Source organism: Nicotiana tabacum, chromosome 5, assembly GCF_000715075.1.
Source record: "Nicotiana tabacum cultivar K326 chromosome 5, ASM71507v2, whole genome shotgun sequence".
Taxonomy (NCBI): Eukaryota; Viridiplantae; Streptophyta; class Magnoliopsida; order Solanales; family Solanaceae; genus Nicotiana; species Nicotiana tabacum.
In genome coordinates this window covers 148,374,257-148,394,476 of record NC_134084.1, presented here as the reverse complement: position 1 = coordinate 148,394,476, position 20,220 = coordinate 148,374,257, and the positions used below count along the sequence as shown (strand labels likewise).

The window sequence follows — 20,220 nt, the reverse complement described above, 5'->3', positions numbered from 1 at the left end:
CTTAATTCTCTAAATATACACTATATGTATTTAATATATTTGTAAAATATTTACGATGTCAATTAATATACGTTTTATATATCATTAAGATTTAAATATACAAACATGAAAGAATCAAAAACAAATAACATAAAATTAGTCAAATTATTGTTCAGCGTTAATTTAGGAAGTTAAGGAGAAGAATCAGAACTGCTTTGGATTTCCTTTTTTGGAATTGAATGCTTTAGATTTTTTAAACCGTGATTCTGGGTCCATATTTATAGCTTCATGCTAAAAATACAATTATTTAGGTGCCTTTTTTGTAAAATACCTACTACTGCTAGGTAACTGAAATATTTTCTTAAATATGACCTACTTACATTTTTTCCTCTTTAATTTACATGTCATACACATTTCAATAATTGAAGCAACTGATAAACTATTCAAGGTTGGTTCAAGTGGCGGTTAGTAAAGATTTGTTCTTAGGCCCCAAAATTTACGAGGGCCAAAATTGTAATAATAAATTTTATAATTTTATTTTCTTGTAGCTGAGATTTAAGATAATATGGAAAAAGATACGGAATCATCATTAAAAAAATAGATAAAGAAAGGCTACCTTCTTTTTAACCGTAGAAATATTTTAGAATAAGATTAGATTACTAGCTTACTCAAATTTTTATATTAATAAATAATGTTTCTCACAATAACATCCAAGGTAATATATTGCAAACACATAACTTATATCTTATTAGTTTAAATTAGCCTTTACAAATATAAATAATAATATTACGATGTAAAGTTGAAGACTTAATGTCTTTTAAGATTACTATATTAATGAGGAAAAGAAAACTCATTTAAAGCTAGGAAATATAATTATGAGTAGAACAAAAAATAAATTTACATGAAACTGTCCACAGAAATAATTCGTAGAAACATATAAGTGAGATTTTACTACTAACGTGATTGAAAGGAATTTTTTCTTCCCTCGCACAATACTCAAAGTACTTGCAAAGAAAAAGTTCACAACTTGAAGAATCACTTTGCAATGGCATATTTTTTATCTTGATTACTTTGAATTGGTAAGCATCAATGGAGTCCTCCAATAATCTAATCTGAAAATATAATGTTAGTATGAGTATTTCAAATAATTGGTACTTATAAAAATAACTTAAGACATACCAGCAAAAAAATTATCGGCTTATAATCTTCCACACATTGATAAAAGAAATCAAAAATGTAAATTTCCCTTTTTCTCAGGTCAGCATATTCTCCAAAGTGGTGATTCTTAAAACATCACTGGAAGAAAGATCTTGATGACAAAAAACAACTGGGCATTATACTCATGCTTTAACATTGTTATCCTAGCCTTAGTATATTTTTCTTTATCTTTTTGTGGTTTTCTTTATGCTTGCGTTGTTATTGAAAATCTATTTCCTTTGATGGGTAGCTGCTTATCTTACTGATTTAGAACCAAAGAAAGGAAATTGCATTACATGGATGACGTACATGTCTAAGGAAAATATATGAAGAAAATTGGAGCCACATACGACATGTAAGATGCTGTAAAAATAGGAATCTGCGAAATTTGTATCCAAAATATCAAAGAAAGACTCAATCGTCTATAATAAAGATTTATCAATTATAAGGAACATGAATTAAACAATATATGATTCCATCTATTAAGCAAGAAAACTGACTATCTAAAGAGTATACAAATACCTCAGTACTGAACCACTTTATTGTACTGAGAAGCTCCAGATATTTTTCTTGCTTGCAATTGCGAAATATCTCCTCGATGATATCTGCCATATTGCTATTAGAATAAATGTCCTTTATCGCCTAAAAATTGTGCAACACAAGACATAAAATATTATTATTATGTTTAATGAAAATAAATACAGCTCAACCTCTTCTAAATTATGCGGTAAATTACAACATTCTGCGGAACTTTAACTGACATGATTCTCGACAATTTTTAATTCTTTCACCTTGGAAAAGAATTCAACAAGAAAGTATAAGATAGAAAGTATAAGAATTTAAAACTAAAATGTAATAAATGCCACTACTCATCCAAAATCTGGCAGAGAAAAAAACATAGACAACTTTAGCCAACATTCACTTGAGAATCGAGATTGAAGTTCAAGATGAAGCCATACCATGAAACTATTTGAAATCCAGCAAAACGGACGATGGAGGATAATCAACAACTAATATGGTTCAAAAACAAAGCTGCTTAACAGTCTTGAACAGTCTAGATGCGGGAGAAAACTCTTGAACAGTCTTTCTCTGGTGAGTGAAAAGCACCGCCAGACATTGGAAGAGAACAAAAATGCACCATGAACAGATCAAGGAAGAGATGGAATATCAAGAGCAGTTTTTCAAGGATCATACCAAAATACTTCACGATGCCAGGACCGCTGAGAAAGACAAATTTAAAAAGGTACAGCTAGAGCAGTGTCAGATGGTCTAACAATTGGTCTAACAATTTAATACTTCCTCAATTGAGAATCATCGTGTCATGGTAGAGAGAGTTGCGAAATTTATCAAATTTCAGGACAAGGAAATGAAAGAATTTGTGGAAGAGAGCAAGAATCTGACGAGAACTCATGAAGATAGGATAGCTGCATTGAGACACAAATACTGGAAGAGGAGGTTAAACTTGAGAAGAAATTTGACCTCGAATTGGCTAAGCTTATCGAGAAGTACTAACCAAAGAAATATGAACAACAGGTCAATAGAAATGGCTCCATGTGACCCAAACACCGTAGTAGCCTTAAGTTTCTAATTAACTTGGGATGTTGAACAAACTTTTATCTCGTGGTCTGACCATGTATTCTGATGATGTTAAAGAAATGATATACATGAGAATTAATATCTTTGAACTAAAAAAAAAGAAAAAAAAATATATAAACCCCAGTAAAATATCTGATTAAAAAAAATAAACTCATGGGTGAGCTACTCTAATAGTGAGTTGTCAACTACTCTAACATCCAAGGATGAAAAAATAGCAAGACAAATCTGTCAACTCTCCCTCTTGATACTCTATCTGAAATCTCAGGGACGGATGTCGACATAAAATTTAAAGGACGATGCAAGGTATACTTCCTAGAAGCTCAAAAAAAAAAAAAAAAAGCTTTTTGTTTCTCAGAATACAACTACATGAGAGCAATGGAGAGAAGAAAAATGCATCATTGATCACTCCTGCCTTCTTCTTTATTTACTCTCGTCTAAGAAAATAAATGCAGGATTTTTTTCCGGCTGAAAATATATACTTCCTAAGCATACAGAAATATTTTGAAGGCACATGAATCTTCTTTAGAAGTTCAAAAGACTTGCAACAAACACTTCCTTCCATCTGTAGGGAGCGTTTGTTGCAAGTCTTTTGAACTTTATAAAGAAACACCATGTGCCTTTGAAATATTTCCTTATGCTTAGAAAGCATAGAGAAATATGTAGTTCTTCATTTGTACTTCCTATCTAGCTTGTTTAGAAGCATCTGATAGGAACTCCTTGTAAACCTTAAACCAGTGCATTTGAGTTTTGGCTAGAGTTAGTCATGTTGTAAAGTCTTTGTAATATAGTTATTACAAAGTGACTTGTAATAGGTGTATTACAAGTTAGTGAGGGATTAAGAGTTTAATTCTTAGGTTGCATAGGTTATAATCTGAAAGTTGCTCAGTAGTGTAGTTGAAATCCTACAAGGGTAGGTCATGGTTTTAAATCCCGTTGAGCTAGAAATTTTCCACGTAAAATTTCTCTTATCATTTATTTACCGTTGTGTGTGTGCATACTGTTCAACCTGATAGAGAATCTGGTTCTCTATAAAGTTTGGAGGACCCTTGTATTCTAACAATTAGCCGATGGCGAAGAGCTACCAAACTTGGCACATAAGGAATTAAAATTGTTGAAAGTGGGAAAAAGAATTCACCCAACAACCTTCCATTTGTAACATCGAAAAACCCAATATTACGATCATTCTGTTCAACCATCAATATTTTGTTGGTAAAGCTCATGTAATACACATCATCTATGTCACATTATTCTGTCACGGCCCAAAATTTCTCCGAACGAGTCGTGATGACACCTAATTTCTAAACTAGGTAAGTCTAACAATAATAGAAGTAACAATGATATTCACTAACTTCGAATTATATAATTCTGAACAATTACAATTTCTAAAACCGATAGTACAAGTCAGAAGCCTTTCTAGGAGTAGTTATACATAATAAATACATCACTATTCCGGAACAAAAAGGAACTAATGGGAATAAATACAATTGAAGGTGACTCCGAGACTTGCGAACGCAGCAGCACGTTTACTTTGAGTGTCGACAGTAACGATCCACAATGAACAAATACCTGAATCTGCACAAAAAAATGTACAGAAGAGTAGCATGAGCACACCACAGCGGTGCCCAGTAAGTATCAAGACTAATCTCGGTGGAGTAGTGACGAGGAACAGTCAAGACATCCACTGGTCTAATAAATTGAACATGATTTGACAATACATCTACAGGATAAAGATAACGCGGTAATGCTAGTAGCAGGGAGAAATCAAATTACAACAATGGAGACAATAAGGGAAAAACATAGATGATAACGAAAATAACCAGGTAATTACACACCAACACAGTTGGGATACAGATCAGTAAAATGTGACCAAATAAGAAAAAACAATATTAACTCAACCAATCACCTCATTTCTAATACACAGAATCCGAACCATCCCGGTACTCGGAACCTCATCTCAAAATTCACAACTTCTAAACCTTTAACACACATGGAACCTTGTGCCCTCATATTTCCCTTTCACTTTGCACAATAAAACCACGTGCTACTCAGTAAATAATCTCCGTAACAAACGTAAATTAAGATGTTCAAGGAGTCCCATTTATATAACATAAAATAAACTAGAGTTTCTAAACCAAATAGGAAAAAGCAGCGAGAAAAGATGAAATTACTTTTAAAAATCATTTGAGCGAAGAAAATATCTTTTTCAAATAAAAATACAACATCGAATAAGCTATTTCCTTTAATATAAGATTTATTAAATTGAAACTTAATAGAAATTCCTTTTTGAGTAAAATACAACCTCATATGGGTTAAAGAAATTTAATCCAATTGAAATAAAATATAACAATTATTATAATTTGTACTTATTGAAATTTCTATACGGCGAGTTCTAATTTAAAAGTCATACAAGGTAGCGTAATATTAATTCCTTTATTTTAAATAACTATATTAGTAACAACTCTGCAGGGCAGGAGGAATTGAATCAACATAGTAAATTTACTTTGAAAATTAATTCACCAGAATAACAGTATCAGGGACAGAACTCAAGAAATAATGGCAAGTCAATAAATCAGTGTCAGTAACTCGATCCTCAAAACTTTGCGAAACTAGAAATACAAATTATTAAAGTCTTGTACGAATGAACTAAATTCAATACACTAAAACAAGGTATACCAAAATACAAGATATGTATATTCACCTTTATCACTCCTTATCAATCCACCCTTATTCTTCATGTTGCGACGTGCAACCCGATCCCACTGGACAACATCAATATCATAATAATAAATATAATATGTTGATGTGTGCAACCCCATCCCACTAATCCACCCTTATTATTCCTCAATATATCACCCTTATTCCTTCTATTGCTGCGTGCAACCCGATCCCACCAATCCACCCTTATTACTCCCGTTGTGGCCCGATCCCACCAGACAATCACATTTCACCCTTATTCCTCCTCAATATATCACCCTTATTCCTCTTGTTGCGACATGCAACCCGATCCCACTAGACATAGTTTAAATCAACAACTCAATCACAAGAATTCTTACCACCAAGAGTATGAGTACACGACAATAAGAGAATCACGAAAAATCAAGGAGTACAACAACCTTTACAAAAATAAAGAGACATGTAAGGCACGTGATAACTACACAGGCAACCACAACAATTTGGACACGTAGCATATATGCACGGAGTCATAGAGGAACTCACAATTGATAAATAACAAAATAATAAGGAGGAAAATCACTTCAATTAAGGCAAATAAGGGCCAAATAACAAGTAAGAGTTAGAGAAAAGCTAACAACATCGTATAGAGCATATACAGGTAAAACTAGCAAATAGTAAACCGAGTCATATCAAGAAACCTCCCACTTAATGAAGATAAGGACCTAAGAACCCTAAAGGCAAATTTTCCACAAACAAGACCGAGCACGCACTCGTCACCTCGCATCCACGGGCTACAATTAGCATAGAGGACTCAAATCCTAAGGGGGAGTTCCCCACACAAGGTTAGGCAAGATACTTACCTCAAATAAGACAAACTGATACTCAACAATGAACTTCTCAGGTGAAAAGACCTCCGGATGGCTCAAATCTAACAAAAATAACTTCAAAGTACAAATACAACACATAAGAAACTATTCCGAATCATAAAGCCTCAATCTTTGTCAAATTCTAAAAATTGGTCCAAAAGTCTACCCACCGGGCCCGCACCTTGGAACTCGACAAATTTTTCAAAAACCGAATACTCATTTCGATACGAGTTCACCCATACAAAAATCATCAAATTTCGAAACCATTTGGTCCCTCAAATCATGATTTTTCATTTTAGAAATTTTTCTTCAAAAACCCACATTCCTCTCAACCCAAAATACAATTTAAATGATAAAAATAAAGATAAAATCATGGAATATATTAAATTCTAGGTGAAGAAAACTTACCCATTCTATTTTCTTGAAAACCCCTAAAAGAATCGCCCAAAACCGAGCTCCACAAGTCAAGATATGTATAAAATGGTCTCACCCTCGATTTTGGAATATATTCTGCCTGCTCAGGCATTTATGAAACACGAACGCGGAGGAAGGATCGCGTTCGCAAAGAAGAAAAATGAAGTCTGCCCAGGTTGCTCATCGCGAACACGACAATGAGCTCGCGAACGCGGAGAAGAAGAGACAGAAACCTACGCGAACGCGTAGGGAAGGACGCGAACATGAAGAGGGAAAATGCAGAGCTTTGCGAACGTGAGGTGTTTAACGTAAACGAAAAGAAGGATTTCGAGGTAGACAACAACAACACATCGCGAACGAGAAAGGCTGTTCGCGATCGCGAAGGAGGACTCCAGAAGCAGAAAACAACAGTTCAAACAATGGGAAAATGTCCCATGGCCCACCGGAACACACCCGAGGCCCCGAGGACCCCATCTAAACACATAAATAAGTCATATAATCTAACACGGACTCGCTCGAGATCTCAAATCACATCAAATAACATCGGAATGATGAATCACACCTTGAATCGAACTTAGGAACTTCCAATCTTTCAACTTCCAAAACTCTTGCCGAAACCTATCAAACCAACCTGGAATGATGCCAAATTTTACAGACAAGTCCCAAATGACAAGATAGAGTTTTTTCAACTCTCGGAATCGCATTCTGACCCCCGATAACACAAAAGTCAACTATTGGTCAAACTCTTCCATCTTCTAAATTTCAATTTTTCTAACTTTCGCCGAATTGCTTCAATTCAACCCATGGACCTCCAAATCCAATTCCGGGTGCACGCCAAAGTCCAAAATCACCATACGAATCTGCTGACATCATCCAAAACTTATTCCGGAGCCGTTTACTTAAAAGTCAAAGTTCTGTTCAAATTCTCACCACTTAAGCTTCCAAAACTATATTTCTTCTCCTAATTCGACTTCGAATCATCCGGAAACTAAATTCAACTATGCACGCAAGTCGATACACATAATATGAACTTGCTCGTGACCTTAAACTGATTGGACGCAATTGCTGAAAACGACCAGTCAGGTCGTTACATCCTCCTCCACTTAAATATACGTTCGTCCTCGAACGTGCCCGGAGTCGTTCCAAAACCATCAAATCACTGCATGAGCTCACCATACATACACCCAGGGGTGATTCCCCATCACCCAGACCTATGTAGATTTAACAACATAACTTAAATGAAGATCTCACTTCATCCTTAGTCCATAACCCTACGACAGAACCCAAATCTCAACATCTGAAATTCATTGTAAGACCCAATCTCGCGTCATCTCACTGCATGAACCTGAACAAGATGAATCGAGCCATAATTCCAATCCAGAATACCATCACATGATTTTCGATAAATTCAAATGCCCGTAGCAATAACCTCTGACCATCATAGCTGTTCAAATAACATCCTGGATGCTGACAATACACTTCACATTGAATATAACCTTGTTCTAGACCACCATATCGCTGCCCATGAAAAATAAAAATACGGAAACTCATAGCCGCCCATGAAGTCAACAAGTCAAGAAGTTCTCTCGCCCATCAAGGTCCATTGCCCAAATCTTAGCAGAAACAACCTCATACTTCCAACAATTATCACCCCCAATACAATAGTGTTAATCTCAGGTCTAAGAACCTCGTCTGCACCAATACAAGCAACCCAACTAACAAATCATCACGAAACCACACAGATTCTTACACTACATAGCTCGTAAAACAAACCAACAATAATTCAATTATGCAGCACAAATAAAAGGAAAGCAAAGTATAAGGATTATCTAACAAGTACAACATGTGTAACAACAAAAGTATAGTTTCATTAGATCATCCCACAGAGGGAAAACAAAACACCAAATACGCGCAAGGAGAGGGTATCCCATATAGCATCCGTTGCGGCGTGCAGCCCGCTCCCAAATACTCATCAAGCCAAAGTGCTCGGGTTTATTGATCACATTAATACTGATATCAAGCACAGCAGAGTGCACAAGTATAACTATGGGAAAATGAATAAAAATAAATATAAATGGAAGAAAGCAAGCACAACTAAGGTGAAATGCGCAAATTAACATCACGAGGGCTATCTTGCCCACATCGTCATAAGGCCTGAACGGAATTACAACATGCATGGAGATTAATAATACAATATCACAGCCTAACACAGCCTAAAAGAGTAGCACATAACATAGGCTAGGGGCACAACTAATGTCCATTCTGCCCGGTAACAAAACCATGATAACAACCTCACTAGAGCACCCAACTTGACCTAATACAAAAATACATATTCTTGTTGAGCTTTCAAATAGCCCCCAACCCAACTCCTGATCATTTCCAAATAGGTAAATATTCTTCCAAAAATCCACAACAACCTATCGATAATGCATGCTATTAATTATCCCATCCTCAACATTGCTTCACAATCCGCAAACAAGAGGTAGCACGCATATGGGGACATCTAGCCGCAAAACCTCAGGAATAACAAAAATTTCCATACTCGAACTCAACTACGCAAATCAAATGGCTGATACATCACTCATAACCCAGTATTCTGCTTAAGCACCCATATAGAATTTCCGGCCATGTAACAAAATTTGAACCTCAAAAGCCTCAAAACCCAGAAATCATCGTGCCACTAGTCATGCACCTGCAACCCAAAACTCTAGGTTCCTTCGTAAAATGCATGCTCTCCACATATAATATCCAACAATGCCAACGCTCTATTAATTTCTGATACTCATACAGGAGAAAACCATAATATACAACATCATTGCCAAAACCATCGAGAACTCTTCGGGTCCACCCGCACGCAACTAGGCCATCAGGACTATACCCCCTCAACTCAATCGAGTCATACAAACTGTCCAATCCAAGAGTACTGCCAAAAATGCCGGTAAAGAATCCCCATTCAAAAAAACCAATTAATTCCTTTGCTATACTGACCAAAACACCACGGGGCTAACCCATTGCTTCAAATATTCCTTGTCTTTCCTCCAAGGTAATACTTCGCCCCGTCGATATGCAATGGTTCCAATCAAAGTCCAAGTGTAGATAATCCCAGCACGAACCACGTAGCCCAGAAGCTCATAAACCACCGCATTTCCTCTAAAGCACCCCGAACTGCCACAACCACAATGCCCATGTTGAATAGACCTTCTGTGAATCCGAAGTTGTTTTTCCAACTCCCCTTGATACTAAAATGTAGATTTGTTGATAACGTAGAGACACCGTAAGCCTCAATATCATCCCATGCAAGATCTCAGGCCTTAGTCGTATACAAATTTCGGAAATCTTCAAGTACAACATATATACATACCTCAGGCAAAAATTGATATAAATCTGACTCTACAATCTGAACACTGCTTGTGGACTCCTCCACTTGCCCCGAAGCGATAGAAAACAACATCTGATGATCCGCAAAACTAACCTTCACAGCTCGCACAACACCAATCAAAAGGTACTCCAATACTACCAACTATTCTCAATCAACATCCACCTCCATGACCCTGCCACAATCTCGACGACTAGTCAACCAATTAAACCTTCTCAAGCTCGTACTCATCAACCAGATGCCGGAACCCGCTGCACCTCTATGTGGACAATTGAATAGTCTCCTCAATACCTCTGTATCTTCAGTTTGGATTACACGTTGAGATAATGTCTGAGCATCCCTGACTCCCTCATAGCCCGTCCGTAGCATTACGAACCACTGGCGCATAACGGACACTGAGAGCGCAGTATCATACACGAGTGGATGTAAAGGAACATAAGTTATATGCTTCGAGCTGAATCAATATCACATGATAAGGAATGAAGGAAGTGAGATTATCCTAATAGTTCTGTAGCCTTTCGAAGATAAGTACAGAAGTCTCCGTACCGACCCGGAAGACTCTACTAAACCTGCTTAATATTGGAACACCTATGAACCTAGAGCTCTAATACCAAATTGTCAGGACTCAAAATCCCTCTGAATGAGTCATGATGGAACCTAGTCTCTAAACTAGGTAAGACTAACAATAACAAAACTAACAATGATATTCACTAACATCGAATTAGATAACTCTAAACAATTACAATTCCCAAAACTTGTAGTACAAGTCATAACCCTTTCTACGAGTAGTTATATATAATAAATACATCACTATTCCAGAACAAAAAGGAACCAATGGAAATAAATACAATTGAAGGTGACTCTGAGGCCTGCGAATGCAACAACAGGTTTACCTTGAGTCTCCACATTAACGATCCGCACAGCCACTAACGATCAAATACCTGGATCTGTACAAAAAAATATATAGAAGTGTAGTATTAGCACACCACAGAAGTGTCCAGTAAGTATCAAGAGTAACATCGGCGGAGTAGTGACGAGGAACAATCAAGATACCTGCTGGTCCAATAAATTGAACATGATATGACAATATATCAACAGGAAAAAGATAACGAGATAATGCCAGTAGCAGGGAAAAATCAAATTACAACAATGGAGACAATAAGGGGAAAACATGGATGATAACGAAAATAATCAGGTAATTACACGCCAACACAGTTGTTGGATATAGATCAACAAAATGTACCCAAATAAGACAAAACAATATGAACTCAACCAATTGCCTCATTTCTAATACACAGATCCCCAACCATCCCGGTACTCGGAACCTCATCTCAAAATTCACAACTTCTAAACTTTGACACACATGGCACCTTGTGCCCACATATTTCCCTTTCACTTTGCACAATAAAATGACGTGCTACTCAGTACATAATGCTCGTAACAAACGCAAATTAAGATGTTCAAGGAGTCTCATTTAAATAACATAAAGTAAATTAATGTTTCTAAACCAAATAGGAAAAAGTAGCGAGAAAAGATAAAATTATTTTTAGAAATCATTTGAGTGAAAAAATACCCTTTTCAAATAAAAATACAACATCGAATAAGCTATTGCCTTTAATATAGGATTTATTAAATTAAAACTTAATAGAAATTTCTTTTCAAGTAAAATACAATCTCAGACGGGTTAAGGAAATTTATTTGAGAAACAAATTTAAATAGAATATAACAATTATTAGAATTTGTACAATTGAAATTTATATACAGTGAGTTCTAATTCAAAATTCATACAAGGTAGCGTAATATTAATTCCTTTATTTTAAATCACCATATTACTAACAACACCGCAAGGCATGAGGAATTGAATTAACGTAGTAAATTTACCTTGAAAATTAATTCACATGAATAACAATATCAGGGACAGAACTCAAGAAATGACGGCAAGTCAATAAATTAGTGTCAATAACTCGATCCTCAAAACTCAGCGAAACCAGAAATACAAATTATCAAAGTCATATACGAATGTACTAAAGTCAATACAGTAAAATAAGGGTAACCAAAATACAAGATATGTATATTCACCATTATTACTCCTTATAAATCCACCCTTAATTCCTCTTGTTGCAGCGTGCAACCCGATCTCATCGGACAATATCAAGATCATAATAATAAATATAATATGTTGCAGCGCTTAACCAGATCACACCAATCCACCCTTATTACTCCTCAATATATCATCCATATTCCTCATGTTGCGCGTGCAACCCGATCCCACCAATCCACTTTTATTACTCCTGTTGCGGTGTGCAACCCGATCCCACCACACAATCACATTTCACCCTTATTCCTCCTCAATATAACACCCTTATTCCTCCTATTGCGGCGTGCAACCCAATCCCACCAGACATAGTTTAAATCAACAATAACAATTCAACAACCCAATCACAAGAATTCCTACCACCAAGAGTATGAGGACACAGATACAAGAGAATCACGAAAAACCAAGGAGTACAACAACCTTTACAAAAACAATGAGACTTGTAAGGCACGTGATAACTACACAGGCAACCACAACAATTTGGACACATAGCATATATGCACGGAGTCATAGAGGAACTCGCAATTAAGAAATAACAAACAATAAGGAGGGCAATCACTTCAATTAAGGTAAATAAGGGTCAAATAACAAGTAAGAGTTAGAGAAAAGCTAACAAAATCATATAGAGCATGTAGAGATAGCCCAGAAATGTAGATTCATTGATGAGCTAGAGACACTTTAAGCCCCAATATCATCCCATGCAAGATCTCAGGCCTTAGTCATATACAAATTTCGAAAATCTTCCAATACCACTTATATACATACCTCAGGTCAAAACTGATGTAAATTTGACTCTGCAATCTTAACGCCGCTAGTGGACTCCTCCACTTGTCATGAAGCTATAGAAAACAACATCTGATGATCTGCAAAACTAACCTTCATAGCTCGCACAACACCAATCACAAGGTACTCCAATACTACCAACTATTCTCAATGAACATCTACCTCCGTGACCCTGCCATAATCTCGACAACTAGTCAACCAATTAAACCTTCTCAAGCTCGTACTCATCAACCAGATACGGGAACTCGCTGCACCTCCATGTGGACAACTTCTCAATACCTCTGTATCTTCAGTCTGGACGACACATTGAGACAATGTCTGAGCATCCCTGACTCTCTCGTAGCCCTTTCGTAGCATCATGAACCACTAGCGCATAACGGACACTGAGAGTGCAATATCATACACTAGTGGATGTAAAGGAACATAAGTTATATGTATCGAGCTGAATTAATATCGCACGATAAGGGATGAAGGAAATGAGATTATCCTAATAGTTTTGTAGCCTCTCGAATATAACTACAGACGTCTCCGTACCGACCCGCAAGACTCTACTAAACCTGCTTATGACTCGTAGAACCTATGAGCCTAGAGCTCTAATACCAAATTATCGCGACTCAAAATCCCTCCGAAGGAGTCATGATGTCAGCTAGTATATAAACTAGGTAAGCCTAACAACAACAAAAATAACAATGATGTTCACTAACCTCGAATTAGATAACTCTAAACAATTACAATTCCAAAAACTGGTAGTACAATTCATAAGAATTTCTAGGAATAGTTATACATAATAAATACATCACTGTTCCAGAACAAAAAGGAACCAATGGGAATAAATACAATTGAAGGTGACTCCGAGTCCTACAAATGCAACAACAGGTTCACCTTGAGTCTCCACAGTAACGATCCGCACAGCCACTAACGATCAAATACCTGGATCTGTACAAGAAAATATATAGCAGTGTAGTATTAGCACACCACAACGGTGCCCAGTAAGTATCAAGACTAACATCGGCGGAGTAGTAACGTGGAACAGTCAAGACACCTGCTAGTCTAATAAATTGAACATGATATGATAATACATCAACAGGATAAAGATAACGAGGTAATGCTAGTAACAGGGAGAAATCAAATAACAACAATGGAGACAATAAGGGAAAAACACGGATGATAACGAATATAATCAGGTAATTACACACCAACACAGTTGTTGGACACATATAAGTAAAATGTGACCAAATAAGACAAAACAATATTAACTCAACCAATCGCCTCATTTCTAATACACAGATCCCTAACCATCTCGGCACTCGGAACCTCATCTCAAAATTCACAACTTCTAAACTTTAACACACATGGCACTTTGTGTCCATATATTTCCCTTTCACTTTGCACAATAAAATGACGTGCTACACAGTACATAATGCCCATAACAAATGCAAATTAAGATGTTCAAGGAGTCCCATTTATATATCATAAAGTAAATTACAGTTTCTAAACCAAAAAGGAAAAAGCAGCGAGAAAAGATGAAATTATTTTTAGAAATCATTTGAGTGAAGAAATTACCCTTTTCAAATAAAAATACAACATCAAATAAGCTATTGCCTTTAACATAGAATTTATTAAATTAAAACTTAATAGAAATTCCTTTTCAAGTAAAATACAACCTCAAACGGGTTAAGGAAATTTATTTGAGATACAAATTTAAATAGAATATAACAATTATTAGAATTTGTACTATTGAAATTTATATACGGTGAGTTCTAATTTAAAAGTCATACAAGGTAGTGTAATATTAATTCCTTTATTTTAAATCACCATATTACTAACAACTCCGCAGAGCAGGAGGAATTGAATTAACGTAGTAAATTTACCTGGAAAATTAATTAACCTAATTCAAGAAATGACAGAAAGCCAATAAATTAGTGTCAATAACTCGATCCTCAAAACTCAACGAAACCAGAAATACAAGTTATTAAAGTCTTGTACGAATGAATTAAATTCAATACAGCAAAACAGGGGTAACCAAAATACAAGATATGTATATTCACCTTTATTACTCCTTATCAATCCACCCTTATTCCTCGTTGCAGCATGCAACCCGATCCCACCAGACAATACCAATATCATAATAACAAATATACTATATATGGGCGCGCAACCTGATCATACAAATCCACCCTTATTACTCCTCCTATTGCGGCATGCAATCCGATCCCACCAATCCACCCTTATTACGCCTGTTGCGGCGGGCAACCCGATCCCACCAAACAATTAGATTTCACCCTTATTCCTTCTCAATATATCACTCTTATTCCTTCTATTGCAACGTGCAACCCGGTCCCACCAGACATAATTTAAATCAACAACAACAATTCAACAACCTAATCACAAGAATTCCTACCACCAAGAGTATGAGTACACGACAAGAAGAGAATCATGAAAAATCAAGGAGTAACAACCTTTACAAAAACAATGAGAAATGTAAGGCACGTGATAACTACACAGGCATCCACAACAATTTGGACACATAGCATATATGCACGGAGTCATAGAGGAACTCACAATTAAGAAATAAAAAATAATAATAAGGGCAATTACTTCAATTAAGGCAAATAAGGGCCAAATAACATGTAAGAGTTAGAGAAAAGCTAACAAAATCGTATAGAGCATGTAGAGGTAGCCCAGAAATGTAGATTCATTGATGACGCAGAGACACCGTAAGCCCCAATATCATATCATGCAAGATCTCATGCCTTGGTCATATACAAATTTCGAAAATCTTCCAATACCATATATATACATACCTCAGGACAAAACTGATGTAAATCTAACTCTGCAATCTGAACGCCGCTAGTGGACTCCTCCACTTGGCGCGAAGCCATAGAAAACAACATCCGATGATATGCAAACTAACCTTTACATCTCGCACAACACCAATCACAAGGTACTCCAATACCACCAACTATCCTCAATCAACATCCACCTCCGTGACCCTGCCACAATCTCGACGGCTAGTCAACCAGTTAAACTTTCTCAAGCTCGTACTCATCAACCAGATGTCGAAACCTGCTGCACCGCCATGTGGACAACTGAATAGTCTCTCAATACCTTTGTATCTTTAATCTGGATGACACGTTGAGACAATGTCTGAGCATCCCTGACTCCCTTATAGCCCTTCTGTAGCATCACGAACCACTAGCGCATAGCGGACACCGATAGTGCAATATCATACACGAGTGGATGTAAAGGAACATAAGTTATATGCTTCGAGCTGAATCAATATCGCACGATAAGGAATGAAGGAAGTAAGATTATCCTAATAGTTTTGTAGCTTCTCGAAGATAAGTACAAACATCTCCGTACCGACCTGCAAGACTCTACTAAACCTGCTTATGACTCATAGCACCTATGAACCTAGAGCTCTGATACTAAATTGTCACGACCCAAAATCTATATGAAGGACTCATGATGGCACCTAGTCTCTAAACTAGGTAAGCCTAACAATAACAGAAATAACAATGATATTCACTAACTTCGAATTAGATAACTCTGAACAATTACAATTCCCAAAACTGGTAGTACAAGTCATAAGCCTTTTTAGGAGTAGTTATACATAATAAATACATCACTGTTCCAGAACAAAAAGGAACCAATGGGAATAAATACAATTGAAGGTGACTTTGAGGCTTGCGAACGCAGCAATAGGTTTACCTTGAGTGTCCACTTTGATGATCCGCACAACCACTAACAATCAAATACCTGGATCAGTACAAAAAAATTTACAAAAGTGTAGTATTATCACACCACAACGGTACCCAGTAAGTATCAAGACTAACCTCGGTGGAGTAGTGACAAGGAACAGTCAAGGTACATGCTGGTCTAATAAATTGAACATGATTTGACAATACATCTACAGGATAAAGATAACGCGGTAATGCCAGTAGCAGGGAGAAATCAAATTACAATAATGGAAACAATAAGGGAAAAACACGGATGATAACGAAAATAATCAATTAATTGCACACCAACACAGTTGGGACACAGATCAGTAAAATTGACAAATAAGTCAAAACAATATTAGCTCAACCAATTGCCTCGTTTCTAATACATAGAATCCCAACCATCCCGATACTCGAAATCTCATCTCAAAATTCACAACTTCTAAACCTTTAACAAACATGGCACCTTGTGCTCACATATTTCCCTTTTACTTCGCACAATAAAACTCAACCGATCGTTTTGAGCTTTTGCACTTCGTTCACCAGTTCTCGTGCATGACTACCCCTGTGTGATGTATTATGACTTATGTAAATCATTGGTTTTGGTTTTCAGGGTAACCGGAATGGATTTGGAAGAACAGTTCTCTGTTTGAAGCTTAAAATTTGAAAGGTTTGACCAAGTTTTTACTTGTTAGCATATGATCTCGAATTGGAATATTGATGATTTGGTTAGCTATGTTAGGTGATTTAGGACTTAGGAGCATGATCGGAATGTATTTTGGAGGTCCGTGGAAGGTTTAGGCTTGAATTGGCGATTTTGGCATTTTTCGGTTGATAGGTGAGATTTTGATATAGGGGTCGGAATGGAATTTCAGAAGTTGGAGTAGGTCCGTTGTGTCATATGTGACGAGTGTGCAAAATTTCAGGTTATTCGGACAAGGTTTGATAGACCTTTTGATCGAAAGCGGAATTTGGAAGTTTTCGGAATTCTTAAGTTTGAATTCGATGATGATTTGGTGTTTAATATTGTTTTGAGCGTTCCAAAGGTTGGAACAAGTTTTAATGATCTTATGGTATATGTTGGCATGTTAGGTTGAGGTTCCGATAGCCTCGGGTGAGTTTCGAGTGGTTAAATGGTTCAATTTCATGTTTTGAAAGTAGCAGTTTTGCTAGTATTTTGTTGCAGGTATTTTGCTCTTCGCGATCATGTAGAGGGGAATGCGATCGCGTAGACTATTTCGGGGCTGGGGTGAATTTGTTCTATGCGTTCTCAGTAGAGGGGTTCGCGATCGGGGATGTTTGAGAAGTTGTGCTTCGCGAACGCGTGGGCAAGGCCGCATTCGCATAGAAGAAAGTGGGCTGGTGAGTAGTGGAAAGTGTGAGCACGTGATTTTTGCCTCACAAGAACTACTCCAAAAGAAATCACAAATAATTGTTTTCTTAGTGTGCAATTTTTAGAATTTATGAGGCATTTATTAATTATTTGTGTTGTGTCTGTAAATGTTTACTTTGTCATAGTTAAATGAAAAAAATAAATAAAAAAAAAATAAAATAAAAATACATGTTGCATGCTAGGATTTAATTATGCATTTAAAAATTAAAAGGGAAAATCACAAAAAATATGAATTTATCTTATTTTTCGTCATTTAAATGTGTCATTGTGTGATTAATATTTTGTCCTGTGTGTTAATAGTTGTTAAAGGGTGATTAATATTTTCTGTAAGGGTAATTTTGATTTTTATAATTTTTAATTAGGAATTCAATAATTAAGGAATAAAATTAGAAAATGAAAAGAGTTGATTAAATGGGCAAAACGGATCTGGGCCAAGAATTTTTAAACAAAATCAGGCCCAACGTTCAAAGGACCCGGCCAAATCCAGTATGCATACAACCAAATCCAAACGACGCCGTGTTGGCACTTCAAATCTGGGCCATTGATTCGTTTTAATCAAACGGTCCAGTTCAGCCCCTGCATAAATGAAACGACGATGTTTTAGGCAACCAGATCTGAACCGTTCATCCATCTTGATCCAACGGCCTCAAGAACTCACCCAAACCCGATCCATTTCACCCTCAGGCCAACCCTTTCCCCCAACTTAAACCAAACGACATCGTTTAGTTAAGTGAGTTGATCCTGACCGTGGATCATGTTTGATCTGACGGTCAAGATCAATGCACCCCACCCCTATAAAAGCCTAAATCCTACCCCAGCCCCCCAAACCAAATACCCCACCCCCTGTCCTGTTCATCATCTCTTTCAAGAGATCAGATGAACTCCACCGTCTACCACCGTGCACCGCCCACTGGAAATCGCCTCACGGCGGTTCCGGTGGTCCAAACAACCCCACCTTAACACCCTCGACTCCTCACAACCCCCTCTTTACGGATCTGGTGTTAGTTCTCTCGAATCAGACCACATAGTCTCGAATTTTCGATCGAAGGTTGGTCTGAAAACCCAACATTCTCCGATGACTTCCAAATTAACACCATAGCTTCCCCTAACTACCCTCATTGCAGATCTGTTGTTCGTTGGCCTCGAATCACCTTAGAGCTTCTCGAATCTTCATTTGAAGATTCGAGTGAAACCTACCCCAACTTACCTCAAACTCACACCAGTTATCCACCTGACCTCCCTCGTGCCTAAAACACCATTGGTTTGATTCGAATATATCTAGAAGTGTTCGAATTTGAGATCAAAAAATCTAAAACCCTAAAAAATTCCAATCGTGGAATTTGTCCGAATTAAGTGAGGGATTGAGGCTTAAGAGACTTTAATCGAGGTATTCTCAATTGAGAATACTTCGAATAAAGTCTGTTCAGCCTCAAAAAATCCAAATCCAAGTTGAGCCTGTGTCCACATAAATTTGAAGGTTCAAAGGTATTTTTCTGACTCCTTTTTGTATTCTATGTGTATATTGCTGTTTGTTTCAGTAGTCTATATAATTTTCCTATTTGTCTATTTGATTCTGTCTCATACCCGTCTATTTGATCAAATAAGGGCATTGTTTCTGCTGGTTGTGATTATTTACAATGTGTGTAATCGACTCGATTAAGTTCGTCGATTAGTTATATTATAAAATCTTGTTTCTGATAATGCTGATTGAAATAACCTGTTTATCTACTTATAGACTGTTTGTTGACAATCATTGTAGATAGTCAGTTGATTAGTACTCGTAAATTAAATCATGCTTGTTTGCAAATCAGTAAATTCATCAAATGGATGTTACGTATGTTGATTTCTGAGCAGTTAATTTCAGGCAGTGTCATACTGACAATGCTCCTGCATTTGTTGATCTTAATTCAGTTTTGAATTTCAGTTGTAATGATCCTGCATGTTCTGTGTAATGTTAGTATGTTTTATTAAAGTTCAATGTTCAGTCTATGAATTCCATGTTTGAATTCAATTCTTGTCAATCAGTTATTAGAAATGTGGTATACTGTCTCAATCATAGATCGCATTTCTTTGTTTAGCACAATCTGTGAGGATATAATAGCTGTTTGATGTTAGGCAGATTAGTTTAA

General features: G+C 36.6%; 1 long non-coding RNA gene across 1 annotated transcript; it reads right to left on the bottom strand.

The window, feature by feature from the left end:
* Positions 1-845: 845 nt before the first annotated feature.
* LOC142180657 (uncharacterized) lies at positions 846-3,304 on the bottom strand. Its single transcript, XR_012709288.1, has 3 exons — positions 2,136-3,304; positions 1,699-1,818; positions 846-1,091 (listed from the first exon to the last, which is right to left on the bottom strand). It is a non-coding gene; the product is annotated as an uncharacterized LOC142180657 (long non-coding RNA).
* Positions 3,305-20,220: the final 16,916 nt, after the last annotated feature.